The sequence below is a fragment of the Chlamydotis macqueenii genome, chromosome 5, assembly GCF_036417535.1.
Source record: "Chlamydotis macqueenii isolate bChlMac1 chromosome 5, bChlMac1.mat, whole genome shotgun sequence".
NCBI lineage: Eukaryota > Metazoa > Chordata > Aves > Otidiformes > Otididae > Chlamydotis > Chlamydotis macqueenii.
The window spans coordinates 8278376-8293445 of record NC_141560.1 but is presented as its reverse complement, the minus strand read 5'-3'; the positions used below and the strand labels follow the sequence as shown (position 1 = coordinate 8293445).

The window sequence follows — 15070 nt, the reverse complement described above, 5'->3', positions numbered from 1 at the left end:
TAGTTTCTAGCATCTGGGATGTGATGCGCATGCTTTGTATTTTTCTGTTTTTCATTACAGCAGTAGTTCTGTTTAAAAACTAAAATATGGCTATGAATTTATTTTCCTTGACAACTTTTTATGACTTCTTCTGTAGAAGACAGACATTGCATTGGTTGGAGGGGGGGAGGTGTTTTAGAGATACAGGCAACAAAACCAGCAGATGCAACATGGATCGTGTTCACACAGTCCAGTGCTGACTTTCCTGAACTTGACACTGGATTTCAATTTGTGTACTTTATAAGCATGCACGCTGATCTGCTGCAGGCGAGCTGGTTGCATTTGTCCACAAGAAATATGCAGCTATGATCAGTGAGACAAAAGCAACATTTGTGTGTTCACATTTAGTGATGGAGCTCAGATATTTTCCAGATGGAACTTAAATGTCAACATTTGAAAATACGATCCCACACAAACAAATCCAAATAAATAAAGTCCGGTTATAATTCTGTAAAGTACAGCATGATAAATGAAGACAAAAGCAAAGCTTAAGTGTTTTGGTTTTTGCCCCTCAAGATTCCTATTTTTTGGCAAATGACAAAGCATAGCCTCACACACGTTATGTACTCTTGCTTCAAGTTTCCTATGCCAGCTGCACACTGCTGCCATTACCCTGTCACATCTCTTATTCACAGGCCTGATTCTGCAAGGTCCTGAGCATCTCTTCAGACGTGCTGAGCACCTCATCTCCTGTCTTCAACACACTGTGAAGAGGGTACTCTACATTCTGCAGTGTTGGACCCAATATAGCCAATGGTCTCTCTTTCTGATTGTCACTTGTATTGCTTGTACTGAGTGCTCAGTAATAAGAGAAGGCAATTGAATATTCTCAAAAATATTTCTTTTAAATAATTACTTCCCTGGACATTTACAAAAATATACTGTAGGCCTACTCTAGCTTCCATTGATCTCAACAGCAAAGTTCCCATTAATTTAACTGGAGGCCAGTTCAGGGATGTTAGGGCAGACAAGTATCTTGGAAGTGTCTGCATTTGCAAAATCAGAACTTCAGTTTATGTTAACAAACACACGTGGAATCATCTGTGTTGTGGTTTTCTTTAGTGAGGGGGGGCCTAAGGTGGCAGCTTCTGTAAGAAGCTGCTAGAAGTTGTTCCCCTTTGTTCAGTGGACTCAGCCGGGCCCAGGGCAGACCCACTGCTGGCCAAGGCCGAGCCAATTGGTAGCAGAATGTTCCCTGATAACGCCTCTGCGATAATGTATTTAAGAAACATAAAACAGGAAAAAAAAGAGAAGAGAAGATGTGAAGCAGGTGAGTGGGGGCAGAGAGGGGGAGGCGCGAGCCTGGTGGGCCTTGCAGGCCTCACCCTCTGGCCTCCCGCCGGGCGGCCGACTGGGCCCAACTCGGCCCGGCCTGGCTGCAAGAAGTGGAGAGGAGAGGAGATGTGAAGAGATCCTGAGATGCGTCTGCCTGCCTGTTGTGAAGAATTTCTTCTGAGAGGAACGGCTGCAGATGCCAAGGTCAGTGAAGAAGGAAGGGGAGCAGTAATGCGGCTCCTGGCCAAGATTCCCCTGCAGCCTGTGGTGAAGACCATGGTGAAGCAGGTTGTCCCCCTGCAGCCCATGGAGGCCCACGGAGGAGCAGAGATCCACCTGCAGCCCGTGGAGGACCCCACATTGGAGCAGGGGGAGGCCCAAAGGAGGTTTTAAGCACAAGCTTAATCTTAAGTATCTTGGTTCATGTCACTGAAACTATCCGTGCCTTCTGCATTTTGGCATATACAGCTCCCACAACTGGTCCGTTTCCTGATTTTCACTTTAGCAATTTAGACTTTTTTTTTGTATTAGAGTCAGAAACATTCTGTTTCTCAAGCAAAGCAGCTGTTAATGCAAATCTAGCATAAATTTAACAATCTTAATTAGTTCACTTCTATATTAAGACAAGAAAATGTGCAGGAAAATAATCTTAACTTTGTATTTATTTCTGGCTACTTCTATTAAAAAGGGATATTCTCAGATGTTATGGATGTAAAGTCAAGAATGGGCATCCTGATGATACACTTTGGTAGGGATGTGATAAAATACAACACATGCTGTAAGCACTTTTCAAATGTAAATCCTCTGTATGTTAAAAGACTTCTACTCATTGAAATGGATTTTGGAACAAACCAGTAATGTCGAAGTAAAATACCAGCTTCGACTTATGAAACAGGATGTATCTAAAATAGTCACATTGTCTCAGATTCCCAAATCCGTATTCCAAACTCCCTCAGGACAAAGTACTCCTCTGCAGTCTCTAAACATGCCATCTTCAAAACCCATTCACGTGCTGCAGCCCTTAAAAGAGTTCCCACTTGTGTACTGCCTTCAGGGGAAAGCAGAACTTCTCTCACACTATTTATACTGAAATTATCTTTAAATATATAGTCAAGTAATTTAATACTCTGTTCTTTTGTGACAGGCTTCTTGAAAGCACATGTACCGTTGCTCTGTTGGGTGGTCACAAAGGAGCCTGGTTTCAACCCCATGTAACACGATACTAATTGCAACAGTTGGGTTGTTTTTTTTTTTAATTAATAGTAAAGTAGAGATGTTTCAGAATCAACAACAAAAGAAACAACAATAAATTGATAAGTGAACCTGACACCCTCTGCACTTTACATTTTACAAAAATACCAATGCACTGAGTTCAGTTTTCTCTCCTTCTATTCTGCTTTTACAGCAGCTCATGGGAAACACGGTTTCTCTCTCCCCTGCCCTCTCTTACCCTCTCTTTTGAGAATTACCCTCTCGCATAGGAGCAGTGGAGCAACCTTAGTGCAGGCACCTCCAGCACAGCCCTTCCTAAGCACCAGCAGAGGCCACATCGGGGGCACAGCCACGCCATGCCGGGCTTGAGCAGTTTCCAGGTAACAAAATGGCTCTTACCATGCAGTTGCCAGCTGGTGCATTTTTACTGGAGACCTCAGGGACCTGAACTACCCCAGGTAAACCCTAACAATGGTACAGGCAATAATAACCTGACAAACTATCTGCACAACGTGCATACTGCTGTTTCACTGGGAAGATCTGTAATCAAAGAACACTTTGGCTTCTTACTGCTCTGCAACTTAAAACAAATCCACAGTCCTAACAGCAGCAGTAATGCCACAAACAAGCACAGTAAAAACCAGGGCATTTGTAGCATGTGAACAGCGAGAAAGAATTGCTTGCATATTTTCAAACAAGCAGATATGGGATATATTTACGTCTCAACCCCACTCAGGCAGGAAATTATTTTTGATCAGTAGATACGGGCTATAAGCACAACAAAGCAGTGCAGCTAGACAATTATGGCCCTAAAGTAAGAAATTAAAATATTTACCCCTGTACGTGAGGCTCTTCAATGGCATACAGCTAGTGTATGTATTTTTACACCCAAGCACACCCCAATACCAAGAGTTAATGCTATATTCTGTGTGAAATGGCCATGGGAGCCCAGGCTCTGCTGCTGTCTTCCCCCATGCAGCCTCTCGAGATCGTTAGCAGCCAGCCACTTTAAGGCCGTGTTAAATTGCACTGGGGAGCACACTGGGACAAGGATCGCAGGAGCAAATAAGCCACCTCTGCAACCTTTTTTTGAACTGTCCATTGCCCAGCCACTTCTGAGGCTCCAGTATCTTCACTGACAGGAATTTCTAACTAGAAAACTAATAATGAGCCTATGCACACTCTCTTCCTGTTCTTCTCTAGGCACGAGGAAATATGTGCACCACTGTACTCCAGACTCCAAGCTTTCCAGGCCTGGTCTTTGCTGTATGCTTGTACAGCACAAAGGAATGAAGGGGCTTTTCTAGTCTAAAGCAGCATTTGCAGTGTTGCATTAATTTAGTACAATTTAGTATACGTATACACTATCTATTTATTAAAGACCTGTATCCCCAATACATTATCCAGTATCTTCAGTGAAACTATCCGCGCAGCTACAACTGCAAATGTTACAACTTCCTCTGCTTTTGCAGAGCTGATATTTCTATGCGATGTGCACGTTTATAGTCCAAAGTCCGTAGCATCACAGTATAAGTTAAGCGTAAAAAATTTCCATTCAAATTACCTTCAACTGCATAAGGTCCTCTTCAGTCAGACAATGGTCTTCTGCATTCTTAAGTTCTGCATTTGCCCACGCATCGATTGTGCCAGATAAACTAAGAAGTTTGTCCCACAAAGCCTGAGCTCTTCCTAAATTATCACTGTAGTTTTCAGTCTTTTCATTGATCTACCATGAGATTTATACAAAGAAAACACACACAGATTTAAAAAATGTTGAGTTACATTCTAAAATAAATGCAGTATAATAAAATCTGAGCGAGATGAAACCATCCACAAAAACAGCAAGTGTGGCAAGGGAAAAAAAATCTCATGTGCCTTCACAGTGAACTGGTAATGGAGAAGATATTTAAATCCCTGCCACACATGTCGCCAAACATACCAATCACAACGGCAGCTTGCCAGTTTTAAGGCAGGTTTAGGAAGGAGCCTTGATCATTAATGTTTATCTACTCTCAGTAAATACCATCTAATCTCAGTATGATGCCCTTCTAGCTTTTGTTCACAGTGCAGTCAGGGTCTGTATGTCTGGGACAGTTTCTTCTGATAGTCTTCCCAATATTTTAAGGTCTTCTAATGACTTGCTAAGTTCCCTCAGGCTGCCTTCATGTGGAAAAAAGGCCTAAACAAAGAAAGATAATATCATAATCCCATGCTAAGTCACAAGGATATGCAATTATTCTCATACACCTTTTTCCATTTCCATTGTCTTCTCAGATGAGTGCACGTAAAACGTAAGCTGTCAAACCAGGAGAGAAACATTCATTTTCCCTTGATTGTTTTTCAAATAGAGCCAGAAAAGAAATAAAGATTTCTGGTATCACGTTCCCCAGCTGCATTCCCAAGACTATACTGACTCTCGCTTGGTTTTGTAATTGCTTACATTACTACAACTTTAGCTACTTTGGACCCAAGTCCTCTTCATGCTGACATTAAGATATACATGTCCAAATGACTACAGAAAAAGTAGAATGAGAACATTTAATTAAAATATTCCCCATCAACGATTATACTTTCTAGGCTGAAATCAAGATCTACTAAAAATCTAACAAAAACAGGAGAAGAAAAATCTGAGCGCCTGAGAACACTTATTTCTCTTTACTCTTGCATATGTAATATTTGCTGAACCTGAAGCAGCAAGAAGGAGAGACAGTGCATTGACAAAGAGAGGCAGGTGAGCAGAAAAGGAGTGTGGCAGGTACCTCATGTTCCTCGAGAAGCCCTTTGGTTTTATCCATACTTAGAAGTTTCTTCTCTTTGCCTAATTGCTTATTGATTTTTTTTTTAAGTTACGTTAAATTTCTTTTTTTCCCTTTCTACTATGAGCTGGATATAGGATATAATTTCACAATGAACTGCCTGTAAAATTCAAAACACATTATCCCTGTGAGATGGTGAGAGACTATCACAAAGGAAATAAAACTCTCAGAACATACTGTGACAAAAAACCTGCTTTTCAAAGGCACCAGGCCTAATGAGAACAGACACTGGATTCACCTTCCTATATTATCTCACCTCCCATCTTTTACGAACATCTTTACTTTCTTCTTCCACTACCAGTTTTTCACAATCAGATGAAATATTTTTCAGTTGTTCAGCTGCTTTCAAAAATTTGTCAAGAACTTTAGTGTCCAGAGCATGAAAAGCTTCCTGCAAGAAAAGCATAATGAAAAATAAACAGAATTGTATGTAGATTATTTACCTAATAAAATGACCTCAGTAGCATACAAAAACCATGCACAAAGCATGTAGACATTGCATGTATGGGCTGTGATGGCCCTTGCATGGGTGAATATGAGGGCATCCTCCACCCTTGCATATCTGCAAAAGGTTGCAGGCAATATCAGTGTATGCTTTTTGGACAAAAGCAGATGTTGTTCTTGTAACTCCTCTTTTAGGGGGTACTCTTTTAAGGTACCACTTCCATTTTTGATACCTCACTAAGGACCCCTTTACGAGATCCAGATTTTGAGATCGGACACTTCCTTTACCAGTTAGCCACTAGGAAAAAAAAGGTGATTCAGTATTTATAATCACACTTCAAAAATCCATTCAAGAATTCAGACATGTGACTTTTGATAAGAATCTCTTAATCAAGGAAAAAAAAAGATTTACAGATTTATATTTCTTCATTCAAGCCGTCTGCTGAGTTAATATGTGCTAACAGTGCTGAATCAAAAAGCTAAGAAAAGCATTAATGGCTACAAAAAAACCCCACCCTTCTGATATTTTTCTCACTGTGGTACCTCAGCCTTTTAGACACTAAATAGCACTAAGAAAAACTCAAATTCAGCTGGCTCAGAAAACAAACCCACCTCATATCTTGAAATACATTCTTCAGGACTTAATTTTTGACTGACAAGTTGCACAGCCTTTGAAATGGAGGCCTCAGGCTTTCTGGGATTCTTCAAAATTGAGCAAAGCCTCCTTCTCTGCAGGTCTCTTCTCAGATTTGGAAAAGGTGTTGTTATTTCACCCGTGACAGCCTTGGAAGAAAGAGACTCTTTTCAGAATAGGCAGGAGTGTCAGTAATTACATAAAGCTATTGCTTTACAACATAGAATGGTTTGGGTTGGAAGGGACCTTTAAAGGCCATCCAGTCCAACCCCCCTGCAAGGAGCAGGGACATCTCCAACCAGATCAGGTTGCTCAGAGCCCCATCCAACCTGGCCTTGAATGTTTCCAGGGATGGGGCATCCACCACCTCTCTGGGCAACCTGTACCAGTGTTCCACCACCCTCAGGGTAAAAAAAAATTTTCCTTTATGTCCAGTGTGAATCTACCTCCTTCTATTTTAAAACCATTACCCCTCATCCTATCACAACAGGCCCTGCTGAAAAGTTTCTCCTCATCTTTCCAGCAGGCCCCCTTGAGGTACTGGAAGACCATTAGAAGGTCTCCCCAGAGCCTTCTCTTCTCCAGGCTGAACAGCCCCAACTCTCTCAGCCTGTCCTCCCAAGAGAGGTGCTCCAGCCCTCTTATGATCTTCATGGCCTCCTCTGGTCTCTCTCCAACACCACTCACGTTTTTTGAGTTGGGATGCTAATCTCTGAAATGTTCTAGTTTTTGCCCTGGTATGAGTCTGAGAGACTTATTCCAATACTAAAAACCTTTTTTTTTATTTTACATGAATTAAAAGGAGTCTTCCTAATCACATAATGTCAAAATTAGAAAGGTCTGTGTGTATAAAGTACAATAACACTAAAAAAGGAGTACGTCTATTTTGTCTTTGGCTTCTTTAATTTGTGCCTGCAGCCCAGTGGCATCAGAATACTGTTGGGACGCCTGACTTAAAACATTTCGCATCAGGGACTGCAGTATCTCTTCTGCTGCCACCATTTGTTCTTGGCATGAGGTTCCCCTTGCAGCCAAGCTCTGGTTGAACGAAAAGCATTAGCAGCCTGTACGGTATCTACGTCTTTTTGTTTAAAGGGACTGAATGAAAAAGCCAGCATTGATCAAGGATGGCCAATATTTGGTCAAGGAAAAATCTTACATCCTAATTATGGTCAATGTATTGCAAAATCTCAAATAAATTTGCTGCCATCCACAGGAGAATCTGTTAGCTGAAACAGTCTTTCTGTCAATGTGATACCTCCTGTGTCTTTGCCTGAGAGCCAATCAGAAGTGTTTTTAAAACACGCTCTCCCATCCAAACAGCTTTCCAAATGAATGTACAAACCACACATTTGGATACGCATCATGTGATCACGAAGTCGTCCAAGAGTAGGCACATACCAAGGCTCAGATTTTCTTACAGTATTCACTACTAAAACCCAGGACGCAGCTGGGTATTTTGCATGCAAAAGTAGTGTGCCATATTTGAATATTTATCATGAAACGTCGTTAATAGAGCTGTTTTGATCTATGAATATTTAACACCTTTTCCTGTTTGAAGTTGTCAATTAGCATTCTTCTAATGACAATCAGCGCTTTATTCTGGACCTCAACCTACTGTACTGCAGGTAATAGCAACCTGATCTCCTCTGCTCACAGACATGGAGATACAATACCAGTCTCACATTTTTGGAGGTTGCGTTTCAGGGTGTCTTTTGTTACTCTGTTGTTTTTAACAAACTAGTGTCACACTGCAAGATGAGGCTGATTTTATAAACATATGCCCACAATTACAAAAAGCTGAACAGATTCTTTACACAGACTCACACTCCTAATTCTGTCAACTAAACACAGTGCAAGGATGTACAAACCAAAAGTAAACTAACACTAATTCTGGTGCACCGTTGCTGTAGGTGGATTTAATGTACCAAAGAAGATCTCTGTTTAATTTTAGCCCTTAGACGGAAGAGCTCCAATAAAACCTCCTTCTGGTGGTCACTGTCCTACCATTAGATTACACTGGCCCTGTTGAAGAAATAGCAAAAGGCAACATAACACAGCGCTTCAGCTTCTCCAGTGCCAAGCTTGGCATCTTTGTTCAGTCTCACCTTCGCTGGTAGGTGAAGAAAATAAATCAGACTTTGTACTGAAGTTGCTGAGTTATATATACGTATTTCCACCTGCTGTCTGCTAGGGGGGAAAACAGTAATGCCTGGCAGAGAGACATGGGAAACAACAGAGACTAGCAGAAGTAGCAAGAAATTCATCAGTGCTCACAGTGAATGTTTAGAGCAACTGCCTATAAGCTGAGATGCACAAACTACCCAGCATGCTGCTGAAAACACTTCAAGTATTAAAGTTTTCGACAGGTAAGCCTTGAATACAGCCAAGTTGTCCCAAATCTCCTTCCTGCACTGCAGGATAGATGGCAGAAAGCACTGCATGACCAGGGAAAATTCTCAACTCAGCACCTTGCAAGGTTTCAGTCTGCTGCGAGTGCTGTGCTGGACAGGGAGTAATTAATATCACTCAAGAGCAAGCTGCTCATCAGTGGCACCAACAGCACTTCACTGGCACCTGCTTGTCATTTGGACACACCGATGTTGGAAGATTCATTCATAGCTCATCTGGGAGTGACCCTGGGAAACAACAACAAAACACTAGCATTGCCTTGGCTTTTTACCAGTGTTACAGCACAAAACCCAGCATTCGTTTCTGCTTCACTGGTGATGGCTCATTTTATCCCAGCTATGAGTCCGTGCTGAAAGAAGACAATCTGATGAACAAGTATTTTAAGCAGTGTATTTCCATTTTCACCTGCAAGTGTTCCTCCATCTCAGGTTGCACAGGCCCCTCATGACTGATCTCGGCAAGCAGGCATCCAGTCTCTGCTGCCCAGCTGTCCACCCCTCTAAGGAGCTCTTCCATTTTCTCCAGGCTCCCTGGAAGCTCCTTGGTCTTTTCAGCTGCATCTCTGCTCCCTTCACCAAGCTACAAACAAAGAGCAGGATAAGAAGTTCATACCCGTCACTGGTTCATGGGTCTCTCCACTACCCTCCTGCAACACGCCTAACTTACTTTCCAGCTTTTGCACCCAAGAAGGATCGAAGGAGAAACAAATGCCAAACAAATTGGTAAATGAACCACCTGAGGCTTAGTTCTTCCACCCTGAGAGCAGGTGGGACAGCACAACCTTTGCCCATATGGGCTGCCCCCTCCCCTATCAGCAAGCAGCCACAGCCACACCATGGAGAGCAACTCCTGGGCTGCAGCATCCCCCAGGGAATTGTCCAAGAGACAATGTGCTGGTCAAACCCAGACCAGGGAGTATGCTAACAGTTTAATGGTACTGGCAGTCACAGGCCAGAGCTCAAGCACTTGCCCTTGCCTTTTTATATATAAAAATAAATATTATATATATTATATAGCTATAATGTCCAAAGCAATGCCAGACAAGTAACTCCTGAAGTCCTTAAATCCTCATAAAGGTGCAAGAGGCCTCTTTATCTCTGCTGATTGTATTTCCTAAAAGCATCTCTTACTATGCGTTTTTCTAGGAAACTCCAGATTTCTCTCACTCTTGGGAATATGTTTCCTTTGAACTTCTTGCACTGTCATTAAGCTCATCTCCTATAAAAATGTTGTAATTTTTTGCCACCGCTTATTGTCACAGCAGTAACTTTAATAAATGTCAACGAAAGGCTCCGCTTAGAAAATTAAGAGCTCTAATATTCCCAGGCAGAGTCAAAACGTCATTCTTGTGAGAGCATTCTAGGAAATGTTCTATATGCAAAATTAAGTAGGTTGTATAGGAATTTACAGAGCCTAAAAGTCTGTCAGGTGAGCTGGTGTAAAGCTGCAAAACCTTAGAAACATCTATGCAGCAATAATTACTTTCTACTAGCTGAGGCAGAGATTATATAATTTAGCAAAGGCTCACGAGCTCTTAAGGAATTGATTACTTCCATCTCTAGAACTGAATAAAGAGCTTTATCCTGCAATAAGATTTCCTTTTATAAGTGGTTTTAAAATTTCCATTTTAAAAACGGAACATTTTCTATCGTATCAAAAAGAGCATTTGACTGAGTCACAAAGACTTAAGAATGGGATGTCTCTGTGTATTCTCTGTTCCTCCTCTTTTAAAACTGGCAATCCTGAGGTGACTGGAATATTTACCAACCTCTGACTAGTAAGCTGGTAAGTCTAGAAAATATGATTTTGAAGGCCGCCCAGCAAAAGAGTCACATGAAATTAGCAACTTACAAAGTGTGTCCTCTTGATGAACTTAGCCCATCTCCTGTTCAGTTTCTTCAGCTCTTTGGCAATATTTGATCCAACTTGCTCTTTGCTGACTTCGATGAGATAGTTTCCAGCTTCATTTAAGGAACCATGAACTGAATTCCACTTTGCCAGGATCTCAGCAGGGATCTAGACAGAGGCATTGAAATCATTTAAAGCAGAACCCTGCCAAAAGTTTATTTCCAAAATGAGGAATAGAAAAGCAACAACAGCAGCCACTGTCATGTATAATGCTTTCCTTCCAGGAAGCTTCCAAGTATCTCTGTCATTACAAAGAGAAATCCAACACATTGTGAGCGTAGCAAGCACTGAAGAGGGGGGCTACCCCTAAGAAGATGGGTGTGAGCCACGTTGCACTATTTGCTCTATTTGGAGCTTAATCATTACAGGCCTTAGATAGACAGGCAAAGTTTAGCCTATTTTTTAACTGATTACTCAAAAAAAAAAGTCAATATCTTTCCTTCCTACCATTTGCAGCTAGATACTGTTCATCACAGGATCATAGAATCATAGAATGGTTAGGGTTGGAAGGGACCTTCAAAGATCATCTAGTCCAACCCTCCTGCAAGGAGCAGGGACATCTCCAACCAGATCAGGTTGCTCAGAGCCCTGTCCAACCTGGCCTTGAATGTTTCCAGGGATGGGGCATCCACCACCTCTCTGGGCAACCCGGGCCAGTGTTCTACAACCCTCATTATAAAAATTTTTTTCTTAATAGCTAACCTAAATCTACCTCCCTCTATTTTAAAACCATTACCTCTCATCCTATCATCAAGCTGTAATGCCGTCGTTGCATTGGTGAAGCAGCTCAGAGACAGAGACAAGATGCACTGGTTTGACAAGCACATAAGTCAACACAGTTTTGTGCTTTTTCCCTCTACTAAAGCTCACTTACATCACTGAAATACTTACATGAAAATGAAATATAATTGTCCAAATTAGGCCAAGTACAATGTCAGCACAATGTCAGTACAATAATATCAGCAACATGAATATTTATGAGCTTGAGCCAGAGGGAAAAGGTTCATTGTTAACAAATAAAATGTTTCATCAGCTACACTGGCTTTAGTTGTGAATTTGAAGTTAATACTTACTGATCTGCTCTTTAAAAATGTCAAAGCATTTTCTATATTGCTTCTTCACTGGAAGGTATTAAATCCTTTTTCCCGTGGCTGTGAAGCAAAAAGAATAGGTTACATTCTCAGTTGTAAAAATTTTTTTTTTTTTTATATTTTGATAAGGGAAGTCCTGCAAAGACAAATTACTTTGGATCAACTTATTTCAGTCTGTTTCAGTGTTAGTGGTGTAAGAATAACTTGCTTGTAAATAGCTCTGACTCCAGAGGGATCATTCATATGCTTACAATTAAGCATATCCAGAAATCTTTGCTGGATTTGACAAAGGATTGAGGTAATATTTTTATTACTCTGTGTTCTGGATTTATTGGGGGGGGGAGGGGGCTACAGTGGCAGCTTCTGTAAGAAGCTGCTAGAAGTTGTTCCCCTTTGTTCGGTGGACTCAGCCAGGCCTAGGGCAGATGAACTGCTGGCCAAGCCCAGCAGAATGTTCCCTGGTAATGCCTCTGCGATAACGTATTTCAGAAGGGGAAAACAGAAAAAAAAACAAGAGAGAGATGATGTGAAGAAGCTGAGCGGGGGCAGAGAGGGGGAGGCATGAGCCTTGTGGGCCTTGCAGGCCTCACCCTCTGGCCTCCCACCAGGCGGCCGACTGGGCCCGACTCGGCCTGGCCCGGCTGCAAGAAGTGGAGAGGAGATGAGATGTGAACGAACCTGAGAGGCGTCTGCCTGCCTGTTGTGAAGAATTTCTTGTGAGAGGAACGGCCGCAGACGCCAAGGTCAGTGAAGAAGGAGGGGGAGGAGTAAAATATACAAAATATTTTCCTTTGCTATTTTAATAAACTGTCTTCATCTCAACCCACAAGTTTTGTATGGGAGCCATTCCAATTACCTACCGAGCAATTATTGAGTAGCTGCACTCAATTTTATCAGGCAGCCAAGGCTAGTATTGCTGGCACTTGAAAAGGGATGGAAAGCAAATATTAACAACTCTGCCTTATGCCAGCAACTCTTCCAGCTGTAGCTCTTGCCAAAGACACACCACTGCTACTGCTCTGGAGAACGTGCTTTTGGGGTTGGTTACAGAAAGATGGTTAGGATGAGGACATTTGGCCTTATTTTGGTTGAATGTCTCCATATTAACGTGCTCCATCATGCAATATGGGCCAGATACTGCAAGACTTGATTCACATGGGCAGCTCTCAGACAAACGTCTCACCTGGCAAAAGTACAAGGCAGTTATTTCACAGCACGCACCTAAGCAAACCTTACACCCTCCCAAAGCTACAGCCGCTGCCTAGTGCAACCCACCGGGCTGCCTTCCGAGCAGCCGCAGCCTCAGCTGGAACGTGACTTATTTCCCTACCCAAATAAATAAGAATTTAAAAAAAAAAATCTCATTGTGATTCAATAACAAAACTCTGTGCCTGCCAATATTTCCCCAGACTGCAGCGCAGCCGTCACTCTGCTTCCACGCAGGCTACGCTACGCACGGCTCAGTACAGATGTGCCTCTGGCGCTGTGGCAGGCAGCCGTATCTCAATTTTCAGGCTGAATGTGTTTTCCCTCCCAGCATCTCCCCCCTCCACTGCTCAGAGGTACTAATGATTTAATCAAGCTCTCAAATTCTTATCTCTACCACGTGGTTAATTAATACAGATTTTTATTTTTATGAGGATGAATTGATCCTTTGTTAGGGCTTTTTATAGAACTCTAAGTGACCTTGGTTTTCTCTTGCCCTAATTTTCAAAATGTCACTGACCCAGAATAAAAAAAAGCTATCAGAAAAAACTCATCGAGCCAAAAAGTGGATCTGAGAGAACAAAGTAGGAATCTGCTAATCTGAAAACACCCAAAATCTATCGCATTTCTCCCTGTGTTTTAAAGCTAATCTTCAGCAGAACTGCTTAGGGAGGAATAACACAGAGAAGCAGCGTGTCACATAGGCTAGCCGAAAATCAATACACACTGCTGGACAATGACTGTTTTATCCAGTAACGATGGATAAAGTGCTACAAACAGACAGTGCTACTAAACAAGTGCTACAAACCAGACAAATCATTAAGGGCTGGAGCATGGGGACACCGCAGGGACCACGGCGGTGCTGAACTCTCCCAGGAGGAAGAGGAGGGGAAGGCAGGAGCACTGCCAACCATGGTTTTACTTTCAGCCTTCCCTTAACAGCTATACAGAAAAGCCAAACTTAAAATTAATCTCCTCTCTGTTGCCTTTCGTTCCTCCCCTCCCAAGATCAGAGGCGGCAGCTCAGAGGAAAGCACCGTCTCCTCCCTCGGCAGGGAGCTGGCGGAAGCAAACTGCAGCAGAACAGATGTACCCTGTCTGTCCACACTCATCAAACAATGTCACCAAACAGCAAAAAGGTTTTCTTCTGTCGCGAGGACCAGTGCGTCACTGACAGTGAACCATTTACAACTGTGTGGATTTTATCTTTTTTTTTTTTAAAAAAAATACCTTTTAAAAACAATTATTTGAAATTAATGAGCGCAAACCTGTCTGACACCTTCCCATCTCTCTTTCACCAGCAGGAATTACCTCCTGTGTGATACTTTTCTATCTTCCTTTCACCATTCAGGTCAGCTAAGACTGCATCTACAGTAGCAAGCAGTGGAGCTCAACCAGAACAGGGCAGTAGACAAAAAGAGCTGGTGATCAGGACAAAGTGTACCCACCACATGTCCAGGGAAGAAAGGTTGTGTTGGGCTAGTTCTAGCCTGAACGCTCACAGACAGCCACCGAACCTTCTTGGAGAATTTATTTCAGCTTCATGCAAAATAACCATTTCCACACTCCCTGGCAGCTCAGCAAAACGAACCAAAGCACCGTCAGCAGGGATAACTGGGAGAGCTCCTCCAGAGCACTGCTGCTATGAACTAAAACACCAAGCAAGCACACGCTGTAAATGATAGGAACCATCAGAAGAAAGAAGATCCGTTAAGTACTCGCCAACCCAGGGGAAGGGTGAGCAATTCACCCCTGAGCCCTTTATATAATCCCTTCTACCCAGTTACAGTTTCATTTTCTGCCAACAGGAAAGCAGGGAAAGGAGCTATTTCCAGCATTTATGTTCAGCAACATGGTGTTAAGCAATCAAAACCAAACACAGTATTTTTGGTCAAGATTAGGAAATTTATCTAAAACTCCGTGAAAGTGATGAAAGTATTTCTACAGGAATGGGTCTGTTCAAATCCAAATATCGTACAAATATTAACTAATTAACTACTACCATGTATGGCAGCAAGTGGGAACTTTTCTTG

General features: G+C 42.2%; 1 long non-coding RNA gene across 1 annotated transcript; it reads right to left on the bottom strand.

Moving 5' to 3' along the window:
* Positions 1 to 5333: 5333 nt before the first annotated feature.
* Positions 5334 to 6546, bottom strand: LOC147600477 (uncharacterized). Its single transcript, XR_015258825.1, has 3 exons — positions 6399 to 6546; positions 5599 to 5733; positions 5334 to 5442 (listed from the first exon to the last, which is right to left on the bottom strand). It is a non-coding gene; the product is annotated as an uncharacterized LOC147600477 (long non-coding RNA).
* Between the last annotated feature and the right edge of the window lie 8524 nt (positions 6547 to 15070).